General features: G+C 34.2%; 1 pseudogene; it reads left to right on the forward strand.

Annotated features, from left to right (window-relative positions):
• The first annotated feature begins 23 nt into the window (after positions 1 to 23).
• On the forward strand, positions 24 to 2,049 carry LOC126656649 (acetylserotonin O-methyltransferase-like; annotated as a pseudogene).
• The last annotated feature ends 21,418 nt before the right edge of the window (positions 2,050 to 23,467 follow it).

The following is a 23,467-nucleotide window of genomic DNA, read 5'->3' on the forward strand; positions in this document are numbered from 1 at the left end:
CTTCCATTAAAAAAAATTAAAAAATGGAAGAAACAAGAATTTCAGATTTAAAAATAAGAAAAGATGAATAGAAGAGAACGAGGAAGTTGTAATATGGAGATATATATTCGGAATTTCCATCATGGGAACAATTAAGTGTGCCGTTGAGCTTGGAATAGCCGACGCCATTGATAATCATTATGAAAGGTCTCATGACGCTTTCCGAGCTATCATCTACCGTTGGATGCTCTGATCCATCCTACCTTTCTCGTATCATGCTGTTATTAGTGCATTAAAAAAATCAAGGAGAAATCCACCAACGCCGATGGCATTAGAGGCTACGCCAACACTTCTCTTTCTCTCGTCGATTACTCCGTCGAGGAGAAGAAGGCATGGCGGATTTTATTTTGATGCAAACTAGTCCTGATATGCTTTTGGCAAGGGAATGTCTAGGCAATCGAGTTCGAGGAATTTTCAATAATTCATTATTTGAGGAACCTCATGGAGAGTATTTATGAAAATAAACCGAAGCAAATGGTGGTTAGAGCAAACTATTTGATGACGCAATGTCGTGTGACGCTAGAGTTCTAATACCTAAACTAATTGAAGGGTGTTTGGAGGTGTTTGACGGTGTTAAATCTTTGGTTGATATAGGAGGAGGTAATGGAACCACTCTATGATTGTTGGTTAAGGCTTTTCCATGGATTAACGGTATTAATTTAGATCTATCTCACGTTGCTTCGGTTGCACCTGAATGTGACGGTGTTACGCATGTTGGGGGTGATATGTTTGAGAATGTTCCAAAGACTGATGCTGTTTATCATCAAAGTTAGCAACTATGTAAGATTTAATTCTTGGACCTTTCATATAGATTATCGAGTCGAGATACCAAATTTGAAATAAAATTTAATTGAGTTTATATTTAATTTTAAACTAATAAATTTTAGAATCGAATGCAATTCTAATTTATTAATATTTTGAGCCGAATTGGCTCGGCCTTACCTTAAATTATGTTCATATGAAAAAGTAATCCAGCTATATATATATGTGTGACCGAAAAATCTTTGGTTGATATAAAATTAAAATTTCGCAACCAAATTGAAGAAATGAAGTTTGGTCATTAAATTATAAAGAGATCATTTTAAATACCCTCATAATTAATTTTGCTTTAAAGGTTAATTTGTTATTTTAATAATTTTCCACAAATTGTAATGCAGTGGGTTCTTCAAAATTGGAACGATGAAGAATCTATTAAAATATTGAAGAAATGCAAGGAAGCCATTCCAAAGGACAAAGGAAAGGTAATAATTGTTGCTGCTGTGATTGGGCAACCGAAAGATGACAAATTTGAACGAGTTAAGTGGATGTTAGACATGATGATGATGGCTTTTCCTTAAATTTAAATTTAGACCAAACCCATATTAAGATCCTTATACTTTATACAATTTTTTCGCTTGGTCCTTAACGTTTTCTTTTCCTTTAACTGGTCCCTTTACTTTATGATTCAGCCATTTAAAAATCTTTTTGTTGACGGTATGGAACGCGTGACTCACAACCTCTGTTATCGTCCATAATTTTTTTTTACACGTCATTATATACACAGAAGCTTAATTCCACGTTGGATAATCTTGCACAATTGGAGGTAAGGTTATTATAGTAATATTGCACAAAGTAATTTAAGGTTAGGGTTTCTTTTGAATATAACTTCAGTGTTACCCGTTATTTTGTATCTTTCTATTCTTCTAACCCGTTTGTATCTTTTGTTTCTGTCTTTCTTCTCCTAATTACGTCGACGGTTGCAATGGCTGAAGAAATAGAGTATGACGGTGTCATTCCTCCTACTGATATCACGAACTGCAAGTGTGGAAAAAAAAGCAAGACTCTTTGTTTCATGGTCAGAAAAGAATCCTAGGAGAAGATCTTTCGATACGAAGTAATAACAAACTGCAAGTCATTTAGGGTTAGGGTTAACAAATTTAAGGTTTGGGTTAACGAATTTGAAGGTTATTGTTACAGATTTAGGGTTAGGGTTGATAATATTTAGGGTTAGGGTTTTAAAGCTTGGGGATAAGTATAACGAATTTATGAGTTTTTTCAAATTTTGGGTTTGGAATGATAATATTTTTTGTTTTGTCTTACATTGCAATTTCAAGATTTCGGTAAATTAGGGTTATTCCAATTTAGGGTTTCGGCCAATTAGGGTTATGGAATTGATTTTCTTTGTATTGATGTTGGCTTAGGGTTCAAAATGTAATGTTATGTTAATGTTTGTTTGATACAGGCCAGCCAATGTTCCTACTTTCACTGGTATGATGAGGAGTATGCTCATCATATTAAGATGATGCTCAAGAACCTGAAACGATCTGAGAATACTCTGAGGAAAGAGGGGGAGTATCTGAGGGGGGAGGTTTGTCGCCTGAAATACCTAATGGAGTATATGCTAGTACCCTGGATTCAATTGCGATGAAGAAGCAAATGATTGAGCTCAAAGTTGAGAAAGTGGCCCTGGAGACGATGAATATTGACCTGAACAATGAAGTGAAGCTGGAGCTGGAAACAAAATTGACAGAATGTAAGACTATTAGAAACAAATTAAGTTGCTGAAGCAACAAAAGGAGTTCTCAAACTATGTCTTCATTGCAATTGCTGCTTTTATGTTTAGTTTAGTTATTATGGCAAAATTCTAACTAGTATGCAGCTCGTCTGACTTATTTTTGGAGTACTTTATGCACTGTTGGGTTAGGTACTTTGAATGTTGATGTTATTGGTACTTTTGGTTTGGTTTAAACCTTTGTTGGTTTACTATTCTTGCTTTCAGTACTAGGAACTGTATTTTGCTACCAATGTAATTGACTGTGGTTTGAATTTTAAGTACTATTATGTTCTTCTATTATTTTGGTTCTGATTGTGATCTTTATACTATGTTCCTATTAGTGTGATTGTAATTTGTGTTTTAATAGTAGTATGCAATTTGCGTAATGGCATTCCTAATAGCCAAAAGTATGTAGTTTTCTTGCCATTCCTAATAGCAATGAACATATAAGTATAGAATTGATCTGAACAGATCATTGCACAAAACAGTAGTAATATATATAGGTGGCATTTATTAATTGCCCAAAGGTAAGCAGTTGCAATACAAAGCAAAAGCTATAGTTAGCTGTTTAGTTGTCAAAAAGGTAAGCAATTTTCTATGAACCTATATTGAATGCATTCCAATTCAAACTTTCTAACTTGCAAAAAAATAAATTAGTGTTTAATTACAGCACTAGTTCCTCCAAAATTCAGTCAGATCCTTCCATCCTCATTTTTTATCCACTCTAGGACAAGTACTACATCCAGTCTTTTTTGCTATAGTCAAGTCTTCTTTGTTAGTCTGTACTGCCTTCTCTCCTTTCCATTTAAGTCTATTTAGCCTCACTCCATATGATTTGTTGGATGCTCGGGTCCTTGCCATATCAAATGATGCTTGAGGTTGAGCAGCCTTTGGTGCACCAGATGCATCCTTGAGCCAATTTCATATTAGGCATAATTTTTTCTTAATTTAACTTGAAACTAAAAGTCCAAAATAAATTACATTGTTTATTATAGAGCAAAAAGTGCAAAAGTGGAAAAACTTTGAATTTTTTGATCCAATAGACCAAAAAGAAAAGAGAAGTCCCAACATATCTCAAAACAATTTAAACAAAAAGAAATTTAAAATTCATATGTTGTTGTAAACTAAAAATTGCAAAAAAGAAAAATGCATTTAAATTAATTTACGCTGGTCCTTCAACTTAGTGAAAAATCATTTCTGGGTCCTTAACTGCCAAAAACGACGCTGTTTAGGGTAACAAATTGCATTTTAGAAAATAACAAATCAACGTTTTTATCGTTCAGAGACTTGAAAATGATTTTCGCTAAATTGAAAGACCAAATAAGGACAAAAAACAGCCGAAGGACCGGATGAATAAAACTGATATAATTTACGAACCTGAAAATGGGTTATTCCTTTATCATATTGCTTTAGCTTATCACAATCAATGGTCTCAAATCACGTGAACTGCCCAAAATATTCTCATCATTACGCTGTTAGGTTCGCTTTTATATAATTACATTTTGTTCTTTTTTTTTCATTTTTAACTTTTCATTATTTCATAATTACAAGGGCTCATCTCTTTGATCTTCTTTTCCACTAAAATCATTTTTAAAAGCGAATCCTAGAAATCTTCTCTCCTCTTCTTCGCCTCTCTCGCTTACGATTTCAACATCACATCATCTTCTTCTACTACTACTGCTACTGGGATTCGTGAAGATGAAGAGGACCGCTTGCTTCGGTCGGGTCTTTTTTCTCTGCCTCGAGTCCACTTGTACTACTGCTGTTGGGATTTTTGGAACAGCCGCAATCGGAACTGACACAAGAGGCATAATAGACGAACGATCTACCGGTCGCCGTTGTTCTCATCTTCTGCTCGCCAATTATTTTATTTCTCACAAAAATAAAATAATAATTTACTATTGAATTTTCAGATGCCGCCCATACAACAAAAAATTATCGTCGGTCGTTCAACTGTAGTTGTTGTTCTTATTGTTGGCATGGTCGTGGCTGTTGCCTTTTTATTGTAATTGGGAGATTAGAGATGATATTAATTTGTTTTGTTTATTTGATAGGTATAAATTGGTGTTAGTTAACCATGGTTAAACTTGGATAAACCGTTGGATGTCCTACAATGATGCTCTTGATCTTCTAATGTAATATTGTTCACTTGTGTATATGTAACGGTTTGTTGGTTAATCAGTGATTTACTAATGATATACAAACAATTTTATTTTTAGTACACTATTAGAAACGTTAGGGTAATCGTTGGTAAACTTGTAATAAACTTTATTTTGAATTTATTGTTACTAAATCATTAGTAAAACGTTGACAAACTTGAATTGTATATTTTAAACAAACTGTACTTTAAAAAAAATATAATTTTATTTTTAGGATACATTAGTGAACTGGCATCGTGCCTCGCATCGTGCCTATGTTGTTTATTGCATTGAAGGAGAGGCGAGATGGAAGGCACGATGGGGGCATCGTGCCTTGCATCGTGCCTTAGGAAAAAGTGTGCTGAAATTGCAAGGCACGATGGAATCAACGCGCCTCGCAACGCGCCTCCCATCGTGCCTATCTGCTGAGTTGTCCAAAATTACGTTTTGACCCCGATCTTTCATTTCGATTCTAAAATTATGAAGGGGCGACTTTGGGACTTCACCAAAATACGAATTTGAGGCTGACAACGGGTATATATAGTGGTGTTTACAACCAAATTATAGTTAATTAATTTTAAATACATCATTAATAATTTATTTTAGTAAATTTACATTATTCATTTAAAATATAAATTGTTTTTTAGTATATCATTAGTCACCTGTTAGTATACTGCTGATTAACTAAAATTATATTTTTGAGATTAAAAAATATATTTGAGAATAATAAAAGTTATTTTTACAAAATAAAATACAAATTGTATTTTTTAAAAATAAACTTTAATGTTGTATTTTTGAAAATATTTTAAGTTTTTATAAATATTTATTTAAAAAGGGGAAAAAAGGAGGTTTGGCGCATTTTATTCTCATAAAAAAATATTTGGCCCATTATTGATCCCTAATTAATTTTAGTCCCTTCACTAAAAAATAAATCTACTAAATATGCAAATAAATATAGCCAAACTCGAACTCAAGTTTGTATGTGTTATACAACAAGCTTGAGTTAGAGTATGAGTTTGAATAGACTTAAATTTTTAAGTTTGAGTATATTTAAATGTTAGCCAAACTTAAGTTCAATAAATTAAAAAAATTATTAGAAAATTATAAAATATGATGCATTTAATTGTTTTCACTATAAAATGTAAAATTTAACTAATTAAAATATAATACCAAAATACAGCGATACATAAATCAATATATAAAAGAAAGAAATTAATATTTTATATGTGTAAAAGTTTTTTAGGCCAGCGAGGCTCATGGGATTTTCCAATTAATATTCCAACTCAGCTCGATTTGAATTTTTAAAGTCGATTTCACACTATTCTGAGTCGATTTTGAATAATTCGTGAATAGCCCAATTCGTTTGATATGGCATAGTGTGTTACAAAGATTTGAGCTTATATGGGTGATGCCAAATTCGTTTGATGATGTCTTTCTTTGGTGGGTAAATTTTATACCAAGGGAGGTTATGCAAAATTGTGGAATTTGTTGTGCATTATTATAATTTGAGAGATTTGGAATTGCAGAAACAAGAGAATTTTTCAGAATAAAATTATAGCGACGGAGGAAATTATCTATGGTGGCTTCTTAAAGTCGGTCTTTTATGTCACTTGCTATTAGAAATATTGGTGGGAGTATTATCTATGGTGGCTTCTTAAAGTCGGTCTTTTATGTCACTTGCTATTAGAAATATTGGTGGGAGTATTATCTATGGTGGCTTCTTAAAGTCGGTCTTTTATTTCACTTGCTATTAGAAATATTGGTGGGAGTAATTGATTTTATGATGGGAGTAGAAATACTCCTATTTATAGGTTGTTTTCGGAGTCAATATTTGCATTATATTTGTCGTTTTTGAGTTTATTAGTGGCTTATTGTCATTTTGAGTGTTTCAGGAGAAAAATGCGAATATGACGACTTTTGGAGCGTTTTTGATGTTTTCTAGAAGTCTCGGAGTCAAAGAGCACGATTAAGCGGAATTTGGAATTAAAGAATGTCATTTTGGGGTTAAGTCAGCCGTAATCCGCTCGCACACTTAATGGCTGTCACGACCCGATTTCCGCCTCGAAACTCGAGCCGAGACCGGCGCTAGGGAATGGGAATGGTTGTTCCGAAACCCGTAGCAAGCCTAAAACCTCTATAAATTTTTCGCCTCCTAAATATAAATGTATATAAATCTCGCGTACAACCCGTTTTCAGAAAATACCGTTAAAACATTTTTCCGTTTAACGTGGAAAACACATTCTGAAAATATTCATATAGGCGATATAGCACTTTCAGAAATGCTGGTTGAATAACCCCAGTTATTCTGACCCACGCGCATTTCTGAAAACCGGTGGGGTGGTACAGGGACTTGGCTCACGTGCCTTGCCTCGCAGGCAGCCCTGTCTCAAACCGCGCACCCGCACAATATGTTTAATAAAATATACCGAACACTTTTCTTTTCAAAGCGTTGTATCAAACATATTTAAAAACATGCACAGCAGGCACACAAACGTAAGGCCAGCTAAAACTACACACAGTGTCTTTGCAGACCAAAGACACGAAGCTTGGCCCACCCGTAGGGGACACCATAAAACACCATATGCCTATTGAGTAGCCACTTATTAGAGCGAGACAAAGTCAGGTTCCTATCAGAGTATATAGACAGAGGAACCATGACATGGCTACAGGCATATCAAACCTATATACACTATTGCAGCATCTCAGAGTTTAAAGTGTTATTTACATAACAACAGAATAAGCTTCCCTGATGGAAAAGGGTGGAAGCTCGACCAGACCCGATAGCTAGGTACCTGAAAATGATAAACATCAACGGGGTCAGAAATATAAATATTTCTGAGTGAGTAGATAGGTTTACAATTAAATACCAAAATCGCGTATATACAAAATATCGGTATATAAAAATATTACCAGTCCTCGATCCAAATGAAACCCTAATCCTGATTACGTTATAGTGCTATCATATATATAATGCGTATGCACAACTCTTGTTTAATACAGGAAGTGCTGTATACATATGTATCACAGCCATCTTGACTCTGTATAGGGTTGCTGGGCCGGAACTTAAATCACTGCCACCTCAGGACTACCCATTAGGTTTAAGCCGCTTTATAAGCATCTGGCTTAAAACCTAATCTCAATATGTATGCTTATAATATTTACCTCTCATCTAGTTCATTAACACCGGTGATCACACAGTCCTATTGTTGCCCAATAGATAGCTCGTTTCAGTGGATCTTCCTTGGCTAAGTTTCATACTTAGTGCGATTTATGGATTTAAAAACAATTGAATACTAATATTCAAAAGTAAACAAATGAACTCACAAACACCGCTAAGTCTGGAACTTAATCCTGTGGTTGTGGTCAGACTGCTGGCTAGCTGGTCGGACTAAACACACAAAGCAAACAGGATAAAACACATCAATATATGTTTCCTATAAAACTTCTAGGTCCTTAAATCCAGATCTAGGTCAAACATATAATCATATAAACACGTAGCACTTATGGTCTGTTTTCTTTTAAAACCATATTATAGATTCTCATTTTGAGAAAACGTTCTAACTTCTCTCTGAAAGTTATTTTAGGTATCACAATACCTAAAGAAAACCATTTATAGTATAGACCTAATTGTCAAAACAATTCCCGGTCATATACTAAGTATTTAGCAAAACTGATTGCTAAATCTTTTAAACCGTTTAAACGTTGACTTTAACTCTTTTAAAGTCTGTTATAAACATTTTACTTTATTTTTAAAATCTCCTTTTAAAAGTCTTTAGGTTTAGTTTTGGAACTCATTTCACTTTCTTCCAAAAGAAGTTATTGTTTTAAAACATTTTCGGATCAACGAAACTATATCAAGTTCTTAGGGCAGAGAGCCCCAAAAAGTCCTCCTCCCCCTTGGCATCAGACCTGCTGTGCATGGCACAGCGGGTCGCTGCACGACCGTGCAGCTTCAACCGCACGTTCGTGCAGCAATAATGCTGCACGCTCGTGCAGCATTGCTGCACGTTCGTGCAGCTACCGAGCTGCACGTTCGTGCAGCATTGCTGCACGTTCGTGCAGCTACCGAGCTGCACGTTCGTGCAGCTCATGGCTGCACGTTCGTGCAGCTACCGAGCTGCACGTTCGTGCAGCCGTGTTTCCAGCCCCGGAAACACGATTTCCGGGTTATTACATTCTCTCCCCCTTATATAAATTCGTCCTCGAATTTACATATACTTACTTTTCACTTATAATCCAAATTTTACTTATACTTATTCTTACTTCATACTTTGGAAAGCATAGCACCATCTTGTCTGGCGTTTTCAATCATATCTCTCTTCCTCGCTGTTGTTCTTATCATCTGTTTGAACTTCCGTTCAGCAACAGATTATCCACTTTATACTTCTCTTGATCCTATTACTTGTATGGAATATCTTTTACTCCTTAGCTTAGCGTCCTTCAACGCATTCCAAGAACTAATCTCTAGTCTCTTTCTTGCTAAGCGATCCAAATAGGTTGGTATAAGTTAATACCATTTAACTTACTCCAGGGTTATCATAAAACTAGGTTACCTTTGCTAGCTTTTAATAACTCCTCTTTTAGTATACCACCTTTGTCACACATCTTTATTTATTTTATTTTATTTTTTCTTTCTTTTGTTTTCTTTTCAACCTTAGTTGTTTGTTTATGGCTCATCTTATTATTGAGATGACTTTTAGTATGTTTTATGATTACTATTTCATAAACTAACTACTCATCTTTTAATTTCCTTACATTTCTATATCTTGTATAGAATGTCCTTTATTTACTCCTCAATCTATAGTAACTTCCTGTTACAGATTGGGTAACTGATCTTCTCTCTTTCCGGAATGTGGTTGCAATCTAACTATCTCACTATAGAGCACCTTCTAACTTCCTTCACAATCACCGCAAAACTATATTTCCATTACTAGTTTTCGGGATATCCAATGTTAATTAAACTTCTTAACTTCTTCTCCATATACATATCTTCCTTGTTCACAGCTAACAGTTTTCATAACTGTGCTATAGCTGTTACTATCATGTTTAATTAACTGACTATCAACGGTAGCTCCATTTTCAAACCGTTTTACACTAAAACAAAATGTTCATTAAATATTTTCTACTTTTAGTCGGCCATGCATTATGCATTCTTGGCCCGACATTCAAAATACATGTACGCTACATGTATATTCCGTTACCAGTCAGCCTAGACTTCGCAGTCATAAGGCTCGGTTCTCGGAATTTATCTTCTGAAATTACTGTCTCAACACAGTTTTCAAATTCATTTTGTATACATATATGGAACTTATGTTGATAATTCCAAGCTAACTAAAGTTTACACTTATTATCGTGATCACTTGCGCTTTTGGCTCACTGCCAAAATTCACGCAAGTTTCACAACATCACCTTCATCTTCAAGCATCATATTCCTCTCCGTTCGGCGATCGCAACGGTTAAAACTTAGATAACCGTCCTGGGATTATCCTATCCCAATATCAAACCGATCTAACGGTTCGATCACTAGTTACCGAGGTTTTACTATACTTTGTTAGTTTCTAGATAACATCTGAAACTTACTCCTTGAGTTCTTTATTCTCATCTCTTTCTCACTTTGATAACATTTCCATTTATGTTAATCCAAGGTTTATTATACTGTTTAAGTATATTGTTTATTCATTAAATAATTAATAATTATTTATCAATGAATACTTCATTTGACACGACTTTACAAAGTCTGTCTGTCGTTAACATAATCAACGACTCTCTTTATTCAGATCAGAACTAGTAGTGTAACTACTTGGTTCTGAGTATTATTTTCCTTTTCATCATCTTTCTTTTAATTAATTATTTTGTTGTTGCTTATTGGTTAAGTGCTGAGGTTTACTCCTCTCAGACTTATGAGTTTTGGTTTATCTAACCACTCGTTTGGATTCAAGAGATATGTCCATTACTGACGTCTGCTCTGTCTGTAAGACCAATCTCAAATCCATTTTAATTAAACACATGCGTATGACTTTGTTCACCGACAGTTACTTGAAGTCAAACTAACCGAGTTGTGTTTAATTATATCCTACTCTTTCTTATCTTAATCGCAATTATCTTCTATTATCTAGTCTTGAACTTTTATTTATCATAAAAGTCCATCACTAGACTTACATCTCAGTCTAACTCAGAGTAAGAATGTAAATTCTCACTTCCTACTCTTCTCAATCTTTAGTATTTCTGATGTTTCGGAATGAAACATTAGAATCCAGATCTTTATTGTTTATTATGAACAATAAAAATCACAACATCTTATTTTCGCTATCTTGTATCCTATCTTGACATTATTACAGAGTTTTCGTTTGAGTATGCTTACATTTTAAAACAAATACAGTTTGTTTTGTAAACAAATTGTTTCTCAACAATTTATTTTCACAAAATTTTATTTTATGAACAAATGGTTTCTCAAACCAATCGTTTCAAACATATGTGCATATACACATATTCACCCACATATATAAATATATGTGTGTACCAGCTGGATTTTTTTTCTTTAACTTTATCTCTTCAAAACTGTGAATCTAACAATTCACATTTTAAAACTTTTGTACAATTGTGGCTCAGGGTGATGACATCTCTCATCCCCAAAGAGTTGCTATACAATCCTCTTTCTCTTTGATATACAATATACATGATGCATGTCCTAACAAAATCATTTTATATAGGTATATGGAATTCAAGTATTCCTTTTTCTATAGTAATTGTTGCAATATGTATTCATGATGCATCTGAGCACAATAATACATTCTTTTAAAACAAAACTGCAATACTCACTTGTAAGCTTCTTTCAAACTATTTCTTTGTAACATTTCAAGTTTCTTAATCCTAATAATTTATTCTCACCTTAGGATTATTATTGCTTCATATCATTTGGTTGTTTATCAATAGTTATTGATTTCTATTTTAAGGATGCACGTTCCTAACATCCCTAACTTATCAATTCTCATTTATCATTTACTTTTAATGTTTACTTATATGTGTATTTCTTTTTTTTTTTAAGGATATAATTTATATCTGTAGTTTATGTTTTCCAATTCTAACGTGATATTGAAAACACATAAACATACTAACTTAAACATTAAACACATAACTAAACATTACCTGACGATGATCGCGAAGACGGAAACGCCTCACGAATCATCGGGCCTTTACCTCGCCCTCCGCGGAATTTCAGTTTTCCCTTATCCTTTCCCCCTCGCGGAACAAAGTAGGGGTTGTAGTGCCTCGCGGGTCCAGAGTTTCCTACCCTAGGAAATGTAGCAGTAGGTTCTTCAAGTTTGGTGTAATAGTACGGCTGGAGGGGTATGTCATTCCTCCTCAACTTACTTTCTATCTGCTTCGCACGCCCAGCCAGATATGCTACAGAATCAGACTTTACCGCCATGAGTTCCTCGAACTCAGGCCCTAAACCTTTGACGTACCTACTCGCAACTTCCTCACCATCACGAACTAACTCAGGTACTTCTTCACATAAACGCATAAACTCAACAGTATATGCCTCCACATTCAAATCTTCCCTAGTATACTTATCCATATAATTCCTCAGCCTATCCAAACTTTGGTTCTCTTGCACCTCCCACTCGCTTACGTATTCCCACGACTGATTTGGCGAGTGTCTTATTTGCTGTTGAACCTTCCTTAGATGGTCCACCTCAGCTAAGAACTCTTTTACCTTAAATCCTAGATAAGCTGATGTAGCAGTCGATTCAGACACAGAGCTATGGCTATTTCCAGTACTGTTTATGTCTTCATTCAACATTCTCTCTAATTCCTCTACTCCAATAGCATCCTCCCATATGTCCATGTCACATGCTGATGTTGAGTCAACAGCCTCTATGGGAACAGATGTATCAGGTATAACAGGCAAACCTGGTACACTATGTGGATCAGACCCCACATGCGTATGAGCTCTACTTGGCCCAGACATACTGAAACACATGAATTTTCAGCATAAGTACCGTATGTAATAGTTATAGAAAAATCACATTTTCATATAACAGGTATCAACTATTAAACCTATATAAGCAAAACATATAACAATCACACACAATTCAGAGAAAATCTAACTATTTTCTCGAACAAAAATTCAGAAGAAATCTTCGCTTTGTCCTGTGTTCTAACAGAACCATTCTCCTCGAATATTGGTCATCTGTTCTGACCATTTCGCTCCATGATTGTAACGTGTTTCCAACTTTAGGAACATCTCACATGTTCCATCAGTTGTAACGTATCTCTAACACAAGAACAACTCATGTGTTCCTGATCAAAACATCAATACACATTACATACATGTATAGTTGCTATCTATAGCTGAATGTATTCAATAACTGACAACTGATCAAGACATGACTCGAATCCTATGTTGCTGCAATAGTTCACTAGGAACTCTTATGACTTCTAGTACCTCTACTTAACAAATATCAGCAACAATACTTCAGACATTCAAGTCCTAAAACATTGCTCTGATACCACCTTTGTCACGACCCGATTTCCGCCTCGAAACTCGAGCCGAGACCGGCGCTAGGGAATGAGAATGGTTTTTCCGAAACCCGTAGCAAGCCTAAAACCTCTATAAATTTTTCGCCTCCTAAATATAACTATATATAAATCTCGCGTACGACCCGTTTTCAGAAAATACCGTTAAAACATTTTTCCGTTTAACGTGGAAAACACATTCTGAAAATATTCATATAGGCGATATAGCACTTTCAGAAATGCTGGTTGAATAACCCCAGTTATTCTGACCCACGCGCATTTCTGAAAACCGGTGGGGTGGTACAGGGACTTGGCTCACGTGCCTTGCCTCGCAGGCAGCCCTGTCTCAAACCGCGCACCCGAACAATATGTTTAATAAAATATACCGAACACTTTTCTTTTCAAAGCGTTGTATCAAACATATTTAAAAACATGCACAGCAGGCACACAAACGTAAGGCCAGCTAAAACTACACACAGTGTCTTTGCAGACCAAAGACACGAAGCTTGGCCCACCCGTAGGGGACACCATAAAACACCATATGCCTATTGAGTAGCCACTTATTAGAGCGAGACAAAGTCAGGTTCCTATCAGAGTATATAGACAGAGGAACCATGACATGGCTACAGGCATATCAAACCTATATACACTATTGCAGCATCTCAGAGTTTAAAGTGTTATTTACATAACAACAGAATAAGCTTCCCTGATGGAAAAGGGTGGAAGCTCGACCAGACCCGATAGCTAGGTACCTGAAAATGATAAACATCAACGGGGTCAGAAATATAAATATTTCTGAGTGAGTAGATAGGTTTACAATTAAATACCAAAATCGCGTATATACAAAATATCGGTATATAAAAATATTACCAGTCCTCGATCCAAATGAAACCCTAATCCTGATTACGTTATAGTGCTATCATATATATAATGCGTATGCACAACTCTTGTTTAATACAGGAAGTGCTGTATACATATGTATCACAGCCATCTTGACTCTGTATAGGGTTGCTGGGCCGGAACTTAAATCACTGCCACCTCAGGACTACCCATTAGGTTTAAGCCGCTTTATAAGCATCTGGCTTAAAACCTAATCTCAATATGTATGCTTATAATATTTACCTCTCATCTAGTTCATTAACACCGGTGATCACACAGTCCTATTGTTGCCCAATAGATAGCTCGTTTCAGTGGATCTTCCTTGGCTAAGTTTCATACTTAGTGCGATTTATGGATTTAAAAACAATTGAATACTAATATTCAAAAGTAAACAAATGAACTCACAAACACCGCTAAGTCTGGAACTTAATCCTGTGGTTGTGGTCAGACTGCTGGCTAGCTGGTCGGACTAAACACACAAAGCAAACAGGATAAAACACATCAATATATGTTTCCTATAAAACTTCTAGGTCCTTAAACCCAGATCTAGGTCAAACATATAATCATATAAACACGTAGCACTTATGGTCTGTTTTCTTTTAAAACCATATTATAGATTCTCATTTTGAGAAAACGTTCTAACTTCTCTCTGGAAGTTATTTTAGGTATCACAATACCTAAAGAAAACCATTTATAGTATAGACCTAATTGTCAAAACAATTCCCGGTCATATACTAAGTATTTAGCAAAACTGATTGCTAAATCTTTTAAACCGTTTAAACGTTGACTTTAACTCTTTTAAAGTCTGTTATAAACATTTTACTTTATTTTTAAAATCTCCTTTTAAAAGTCTTTAGGTTTAGTTTTGGAACTCATTTCACTTTCTTCCAAAAGAAGTTATTGTTTTAAAACATTTTCGGATCAACGAAACTATATCAAGTTCTTAGGGCAGAGAGCCCCAAAAAGTCCTCCTCCCCCTTGGCATCAGACCTGCTGTGCATGGCACAGCGGGTCGCTGCACGACCGTGCAGCTTCAACCGCACGTTCGTGCAGCAATAATGCTGCACGCTCGTGCAGCATTGCTGCACGTTCGTGCAGCTACCGAGCTGCACGTTCGTGCAGCATTGCTGCACGTTCGTGCAGCTACCGAGCTGCACGTTCGTGCAGCCGTGTTTCCAGCCCCGGAAACACGATTTCCGGGTTATTACAATGGCAGACCAGTGTGCGAGCTAATTGGGAGGATACAGTAGCAAAATTGAAGATTGGAAGAAAAATGAAGAATTGGCCAAGTCAGGAGGTGTGCGTTCGCACACCTCCCAACCCGTTCGCACACTTACCCGCTCGCACACTCAGTGCTGAAGTGGTGTGCGAGCAAAACAGAAGTTACAGTAGCAAATCAAGAAAAATGGAGTTTTGACCAAGTAAAGGAGTGTGCGATCGCACACTCCTATACCCGACCTCACACCTGCCTCGAATGCACGACTCAACTGACAAAAATATCCCCGAATGAGTTCTAAAAGCCGTGAAACACGAGGGTACTTCGGGGTTTTCACCGACTTCGACCTAATATCGAATTTTAGAGTGGGGAGCCGTATAAATACTAGTTTGTAACATTGAACAAGGGTTCGCTTAATTTTTATTAGACATAAACCCTAGATTAGAGTTTTCTTATCGGTCGATTATCGAATTTATCGGTTCTCCCTTATTTTGTTATCGATTATCATTAGTTTACTTTCGAACAAGGTACGATTATTATCAATTTCATATTCAGTATTTTATTTAATCTCGCATGAATTCTTTAATGATTGTTCTTAGTATTTTCATTATTATGTGTAGCTAAACCCTTCGTTGGGGATTATTAATCAAATTATGTCTGTTTAGTTAAATCGGAATTATGGGTTTTTGTTCTTGATATGTTCTTAATTATTGTACTTAATGCCTAGTCTGAATTGATCACTTAGTCTTTGCCAATTGTTTTGATTTTAGCTCGAGAGAGTAAAATTGGAATAGAACAATATAATTAAGAACGTAGGAGTTAATTGTGCGAGAGTGAATTAACGAATACGTGTTCTTAGGATTTATATCATAATCATTCAATTAATCGGTAATTAGGTTAATCACTGTGCGAGAGTGAGTAATTAACCTGTTATTCATTAGTTTTATGCTTTTGCCTGCAATTGCTCGAGAGAGAGTTTTAGGTGCTTCCGATTAGTGCGAACCATATCAGAACAATACAATCCATAACCCAAATTAAATAAACAGCATAACAAATATTAATAATCCCTGCTTTTCTCATTATTGTTAAACACCAATTTAATTACAGCTTTAGATTACTTCAAATTACAATTGATAAATTCTGTCTTTTAATTTCACAACAAACATAATTGTCTTTTCGGCTATTCAAATCGAGTTTTTCAACTGGTTGTCTTTAGAGCTTTCCTTGTGGGTACGATATCCGGACTTCACAGTCTGTATTACTTGTCGATTACGTACGCTTGCGTATTTTTACCAACATTTTACATAGGTGGGAATGTGACAACCCAACATGCTTATGAGAGTGTTTAGGTTAAACCATGACCTAATAACTAGAACTAGTTAATAGGTGGTTAAACCTTCACACTTATAAACTCATTTATATTTGTTCTCCTAAGCAATATGGGATTATCTTTAACACTCCCCTTCAAGTGCAACCGGGACTGGACATCCAGTTGTCACTTGAAATTGACTCCCCCTGAAACTGAATTTTTTTTGATTTAACAAGCAGCGGCAACACCGGACCGGGCCGCTGGGAATGAACATCCAAACGGACAACCGGCAAATTAAGAATTCGGGCCAGACCCACTGAAATTTTTGATTTAATACGCAGCGGCAATACCGGACCGGGCCGCTTGGACTTGACATCCAGACGAACAACCGGCAAATTAAGAACCCAAGCCAGACACGCTCTGATATCATATTAGAAATATTGGTGGAAGTAATTGATTTTATATAGGTGAGAATGTGATAACCCCACATGTTTATGAGAGTGTTGAGGTTCAACCATGACCTAATAACTAGAACTAATTAATAGATGGTTGAACCTTCACATTTATAAACTTCCTTGCCACTTTTTATGAGAAAACTTTTTGTAGAGAGGTTTTTGCCACTTCTAGTGGCCTTTTATAATAGTAATCGTTCATAAAAAAAAAATATCAAAATCCATTTCAATCACAAAAATAATAAAATTAAGCTAGAATTTCTTTTAAGCATGGAAAACGTGATTTTATCATTTTGATTGAACTGAATTCATTTTCTTTAACTGTTTTTTGATTTGGATGCTTAAAGTTATTAGAAGGAAAAGAATATCTTATATACCTCACTTAATTTTATGGTATTAGATTCTGAAATATAATACTTTTACTATGTTGTTAAGCTATTCTCATTCTTGATTATTCCGATCTTGATTTTAATTTATCTCATTCTTGATTTTGATATGATCTTAAGTTTAGTTGATCTCATTCTTGATTCTTGATTCTGATTTTAATTTATCTTACGAGCTTCTTCGAAATGTATTTGACACTCTTTTGTAGTATTGTAGAGTTGTCAAACGATTAAATCATAGATGAGCAATTTATTTCAACACGTATTAAAAACTTAACTTAAGAATTAAAACTGTAATTACTTTAACAAGTTGAAGTAACATACAAAGATTATTTGGAATTACTATAATATATTTTGACCTCATTTAAACATTAATTTTAACTTTAAAGTTAATTTCAATTCAATTTTATTTGTGCATGCAAACAAGAATGTTATATTCATTCATTACCTAATTAATTACTTGTTCCTATACTTAAATCGAAACATATAAAAAAAAATCAATAAATCCACTAAAAGATCGAAGAAATCAGTAATACATAATTAGAGAAGGCATAAAATTATTTTAAATAACAGGCATCGAAAAAAGTGTTTTGGAAATTAAATTTATAACATAATTAGAAGATCGTCTAATAAATAAAAATGAATATTATAAAGCTACTCTAATATAATATAAAACTGATAAATCTTTTACAAAAAGACAGACAAATATTTTATAGAGAAAAAACAAACAAAAAATTTCATAAAAAGGGACATACAACAAAATAAAATATTACAAAAAGTATTATAACTCTTAAGCAATTTCATATTTATTGTTGAAAGGTTGTGATCTATATTTAATTTTTATTTTCTATAATTTGAATTTAACATGTGTTTTATTAGTGAATTTTAACTAACGAAATCAACAACATAAAAGAAATTTGACTATTTATTATATTTTATAAAATTAAACAACACTTAAAAGGTAACATTAACAATAATAAAAATAAATCACCGATAGCCGTTGATAAAAAAAACATTAAAAAAAGACAAATTAAACAGTTAGAGTTTTTTATTTTGAAGAAAAAGGGTGAGGGACCTATGAAAATAATTTATTTTTGTGTCACAAGGGAAAAATATTATATATTCGAAAATATAATGTATTTATCTAATAGATTTTGAATAAAATAATATGGTCCAATATATATTTTATGTGTTTGGCCGTTATATTCAAATTAAAAATACGAAAATAAAGGTTCTAATCAATAGAATCCTACTCCATATATAATATATTTTAAACTTTAAAATTATTTTTATTATAACCTAATTCATAATAAAATAACAATCATAAAAGGTATGTTAAATAGTTTATCTAATTTTATAAAAAAATGTAAGTTGTTTCTAAAATATTTATGTTACTACAAAAAAATATGTATGTATATTTTTTGATGGACTAAGTATTATAAATTAGGTTAAGATATTGAATTATATATATTTTTATTAATTATTTTTATTTTGTATTTGATTGTTCCAATATAAATAATTAAAATTATAAAATGAACCAATCAAATAAAAAACATATTTATCTACTTTATTTTTTTTGATGAATAGTATGTATATTAAAAGCCACGAGGAGTGGCAAAAGACCTTAACTCATGAGCTTTCGCACAAGAAGTGGCACACTCAAGGTGGCACACTAGAGGCTACGACTCAGAGAAAGGACAAAGAGAACAAAGTCATCTGTCCGAAAACAGAATACAGAAAGGATTTCTAAAAAATTACAATCCCGAGTAACTAAAATCCCTATAACAACATTTAAAAAAGAATGCTGCCTTTGCAAAACAGTTAAAAAGCAACGTCTCTTTGCTTGAGTCTTTATGCTGAAAGACTCTGATGTTCCTGCATTTCCATATCTCCCATAAAACCAAGAACAAAAAAACTTGCCAAAGCTTCCAATACGGCCCTTTTGGAATAATATTCAACCATTGTATCACAAAATCACCAAAAGAGTTTGGGAAAGACCAAAGAACATCGAGTTTTTGGAGTATGCCGCACCAAATATTCCGAGCAAAAAGACAATGAATGAGAATATGATCTTGAGTCTCAACCACACCACAAAGCGAACATAAGGAATTATCAACCGAGACTATAGAACGTAATGCTAAAAAATCTAGGGAAGGAATCCTACCATGCAACGCAAGCCAAATAAAGAATTTGACTTTAGGAGGAGCACAAGATTTCCACGCTGAATCAAACAAAGTATAAGTCCCATTCATATCCCTACCATTAAGAGTATCTACTGAGCCATGCCGTGTATCATGAAATGAATTAGGAGGGAAATTACCAGCTGAGGGATGATTTAATAAAGCATGACGTCGTTCACCATAATCAAAAGCAGCAGGTTGACGGACTCCATAATCAGCAGTGGACGCAGGACCAGAAAAAATGCAGGAAGCAGTAGCAGGTTGGTGAAGCTGAATTTCAGAATGAGGGTGAGCTAATGGAACAGCAGCAGGTCTAGAAGTGGAAGGATGATGCTCAGAGGAAGCAGCAGCAGGTTGGAGGTTTTGCAGGTCTGAACCCCGACGTTGTTCATCAATTGCAGCCGTAGAATGACGATGAGAAGCATAACCCACAGGTTGATGATTTACAAAAGAAGCAGCAGGTCTCCTAGCAGTAGAAGACACAACAACTGAACCAGGCCCATAAGATTGATGAAATAGCTGAATAAAAGAAGCTGAGCTATATAATTTGGAATTAGAGTTCCAATAAACCCTATCTTTCATTCCCAAGGTGGCATTGACAGCATTAAAACGAGATTGAAGCTCAACCAAAATAAAGTTTTCAGCTCCTCTTAAACGACGTCTCCAACGCCAACCCGTATCCCAAACATCACGGATAGTAGCATTTTTTTGGTTTGAGAGCTTATAAAGCCGCGGAAACAACTGTAACGACGAACCATACCCGAGCCAATTGTCATTCCACAATGAAACACTGGCTCCATCACCAATGGAATATTTTAAATTATTGATAAAAATACCCCAAACCTTGGTATCATTGCAGCAAATCTTCTTTATGCCCTTCCAAATAAATGACAATTTTTTCACATCCCCATGAACTAAAAAATTCCAATCAACAACCGACGAACAATTAGACACCACCTTAAACCATAAAGAGGTACCATTATTAATTCTCAAATTCCAAATCCATTTTAAAAGAAGGCTTTGATTTCTAAGGTGAAGATTAGAAATACCCAACCCCCCATTAGCAAAGTCCTGACAAATAACCTTCCACGCAACCTTACAAAGAGATCTAGCAAACCCATCTCCCTTCCAGAGAAAACGCATCATATAAGACTCTAACTGCTTCTGAATATGAATGGGCATACTAAAAACGGACATGTAATAGACTGGAACGCTGAATAAAACTGACTTAATAAGTACTAACCATCTTGCAGGAGAAAGCAGAGAACCCTTCCAGAAAGCCAATCTTGACTTAAATCGCTCAACCACACTGTCCCAAGAATTGATAGAAAGCTTTCTATTTGTAAGAGGAAGACCAAGGTACTTTAAAGGGAAAGAATCAACCTTACAGCCAACCGTGTGAGCTGCCAATGACAAATCAATATCATTCACGTTAACTCCTGAAATGGAGCTTTTGTGAAAATTTATCGTCAAACCAGAGATCAATTCAAAACAACGAAGGATACGAGTCAAATTCCTAAGTTTTTCAATATCAAAAGGAATGAAAAGAATTGTATCATCCGCAAACTGGAGAAGAGAGATAGGGTCATGTGAATATTTATCTACTTTATTATAATTATAAATATATAAATTTTCCTTTATTTAATAAAGTGTCTTTAATCATAGACAAGAATCGTTATCATATTACAACTTGAAATTTACTATTGTCCTAAAAGATATCTAAACCATCCAATTAATTAAATTTCTAGAGTTTTGATATGGATTATCTCATCATATTATTAAATCATACTATTATGCTTAATATATTATTAATTAAAATCTCTTTAAAACCCTATCATTCTTGTCAACATTTTACCTTCAAAATCCTCTGAAATAAAAAAATAAATGGTTACGGCTTTCATTTATAGAAGCTGTATTTGCAATTGTAAAGGACTGCCACCGTCAAAAGAACTGCCACCGTCGTCTAGCCAGAGCTGTGCTATAAACAGTGTCGCATGCAGAAAGGTGGACGGCGGAGTAGCTTCATGGCTCCTAAACGGCGTCGCGTCGGTGTTTTTCTCGTCGCTAGAGAGATGTTCTTGCATATATATTGACACCAAAGATGATTTCGATGATGCTAATCAATTACCCTTAATTTGAGAAGGTTGAAGATGACGACCAGATTGCCGTCAAGTATATAAAAATTAATTATGTTTATAATAAGATTATTTAATACTAAATATGTAATAAATTGATCAATGTTGTCTCTGGATTTAATATGCATGAATTCGATTCATTATTGTGGATTATACTTATACATTGATTGCTTTGTTGTAATTTTTTATATCTTTGTTGATCATGGAAATTTAAGACGGACTGCTTATATTTAATGTCATGATCAAGGTAATTATTTTTGTTTTTCAATTATACTGATAATTGTCAAATAATCAAAAGATTTAGTTGTTTTTTTAATAAGTTAGGAAGAAAAAATGTTTTGTTGTTTGGTGAAGCTTCAACTATAATTATTATACTTTTAACGCTATGTATACGAGTGCCTTTTGAATTTAAAAGACGAATAAATCACTACAAGGAATTATGTATTTGGCAATAAATTTTTTTGCAGATAATTTGTTTTTGCTGCTAAAAAACATTTTGCAGCATTAATATCGAAAGTTGCTGCCATAGTTAAGTTATAGCAGCATTTTACAGTAAATTTTGTTACCAATTACTTAAGGCAACGTTTTATCAGCAGTAACATGCCACAAATTTTTTTTTTGTTGCTATATGTTAATAGTAACAATTTTAGCACTATTAACAGCAAAAATGTGTGCTGCGAATTTTAGTATTTTTTGTAGTGAATATAAATTCATTTTATCTTATACATTACAAATATTAAAACGGGTTGATGAGATGTGTTCGCATAATATCAAATTAATGTGTAGACCCGATTAAAATCAACGCAAACGCTATCCAATTAGTAATCGTATCATCACGAACACAAAATAAAAAGAACTGACTATATTAAATTTGTTTAATCCGGTATGTCAAATAAAAGTTATACTAACACAATTCATTTAAGCCATTTATTATAATTAAATTATATATGGATTGTATCAATATGATATGTTAAATTCATTTATGTAAATGAATTGAAATAGGGTCAAACAACACAATATATTTTTGATTAGTAAATCGTAGATCTATCACAAATTTAATACTAAAGATAAAAAAAAAGATCCATTTTGCGGGCACCATCAACAATTTTCAATTCGGCATATTTTGCTATAAAAGAATAAAACCCATGTAGGATAGATAGATTAAATATTAGTTAAAAACAAGGCAAAATTCATACGGAGACCCCTCTATTTTACTAGTTTTGTTCGAGAGGCTCCTATACTAAAGTTGTTTATATTTGGGTCCTTATACTTGGCAAAATTCCAATCAGATCCTTTTAAAAGACTAGGGGAACAAAAAAATTATAAGGGACTGGAGAAAACTAAAAATGGACCTGAAAATCAAAAATTATATAAATAGAGGGACCTGAAAAACAAAAAAATAGTACCAATGCTTTTCGAACAAAAATGATATATGTACAAGAACCTTTAGATGGGTTTAGCCCAAAAACAACACTAAAACTAAAAATAGTAAGAACCGTTTATTTGTTGTAAGAATAGAAAGATTTAGAAGTGGAGAGGTGATTTTTAGCCAGAAAGAGATCAAAAACACTCCCCCACCGTAAAATAGTTTAGAAGGCATGTTAGCAAAAATACTAACTTGTAGTAATCCGGAAATACGGAATCGATCCCACGAAGATAAGAGGTTTAAAGTGAGCGAACACG

Source organism: Mercurialis annua, linkage group LG7 (assembly GCF_937616625.2).
Source record: "Mercurialis annua linkage group LG7, ddMerAnnu1.2, whole genome shotgun sequence".
NCBI lineage: Eukaryota > Viridiplantae > Streptophyta > Magnoliopsida > Malpighiales > Euphorbiaceae > Mercurialis > Mercurialis annua.